Below are 1,455 nucleotides of genomic sequence, written 5' to 3' on the forward strand. Positions count from 1 at the left end.
GGGTAGGTAGCCTTTTCTGAAAGTGGCCATGTTCCCGCATGACCACAGTGTCTGCCGGTCCCTCCTCTACGGTTCCGGCTTTCTAGGATACTGGTAACACCCCTCACGGCCACAGGCCTGGGGGGTGGTAACAGCTTCCTGCTAGTACCTGTCACGAGTGTCTCATCTTCACTCATCTCCTTAACTCTGCCCACACTTCTCCAAGCAGAACCTTCGGTAAAGTCTCTCAGATCATCTTATTTGGGATCTGTTTCCTGCTAAAGGGGTTAGTAGATATTCTGGAAAAATGTATGTGGTGGTAGAAGTATTTTCTAATGGAGTAAGATCATGGTTCCCAAATGCTGTCTGCGGACTGGTTGGAGATAACCATGACAACGTTTTCACTGGTCTAGTATGAAATCTAAAAAATAAGGGCAATATAGATTTCCATAAAGTTGAATTTGTTCAACTTGGAGTATTATATATTTTTTTTCATTAAATATCTCCTTCCTACTTTTTGAAGTTAAAATGATCCTTCTTGTATATTTTTAAAATGTACTTACTTGGCCAAGTAGAAAGTTACCAGAGAGTGCCTGGACTTTATGTGAAAATACACTGGTGTGTAAAATCCAAAAGTTGAGGGTCCACTGGATTCCATGCCATCTACAGAGGTTATGAATCAAATCTCCAGAAAGACATTTTCAGAGATTGCTGATTCTGCAGCATTTCATGAAGAAAATTACCTGGGGAAGTTCAGAAGAAAATGCACTGCCACACTGGCCACAGTTCTAAGACCCGCCTGGAGTAGGAGGAGGCTGCACTGCACGTAGCTCCGTGCTTTCCTCCTGGAAGGCTGGGACTGAGATTTGGGAGTCCCAGAGAAGGGAGCTGTAGGGTAAGGCTGGCATCTCAGTTTCCCCATGCAACTGGGGGAAGGGGCAGCGGGTAGAATCATCATCGCTATTGTTCCTGGAGAGTGAGTCTCCGATGCCTTCGGAAGTGGGCTGCTCTCTCGCCTGAAGATTAACTTTGTTATATGATCAGAGTTGACAAGAATGATTGTTCTCAGTGAAAGGATTCTTATTAATTATTCAAATAAACCTTAACTTTAATTCATCAGTTTGATTAACTCCACTTCCTCAAACTTTAACGTAACTGCTTTTTTTTTTTTAATCCATATGATTGCATTATTGGGTCCTCTGTCATTTATTTCATGTCCTGATGTGTCAAGCTTTCATACTTACCCTCAAGTGTAGAGTCTGTTCTCTAGACCTGCCACCACCATTACTTATCTGGTTCCCTTGATCAAGTCCCTTAACCCCTCAGGCACTTACCCTCCTGACCTTAGAGGATGTTGGGGTTGGTCAGAATGATCTCTAAGTTTTTTTCCAATTCTAAAGCCTACGCTCTCAGCCTCAATTATTTGCTAGTTCTGAGTTCATTCAGGAGTTCAAAACCAGTTCAAATCCATAAATT

The sequence above is a fragment of the Pteropus alecto genome, unplaced genomic scaffold (assembly GCF_000325575.1).
Source record: "Pteropus alecto unplaced genomic scaffold, ASM32557v1 scaffold81, whole genome shotgun sequence".
NCBI classification, from domain to species: Eukaryota; Metazoa; Chordata; class Mammalia; order Chiroptera; family Pteropodidae; genus Pteropus; species Pteropus alecto.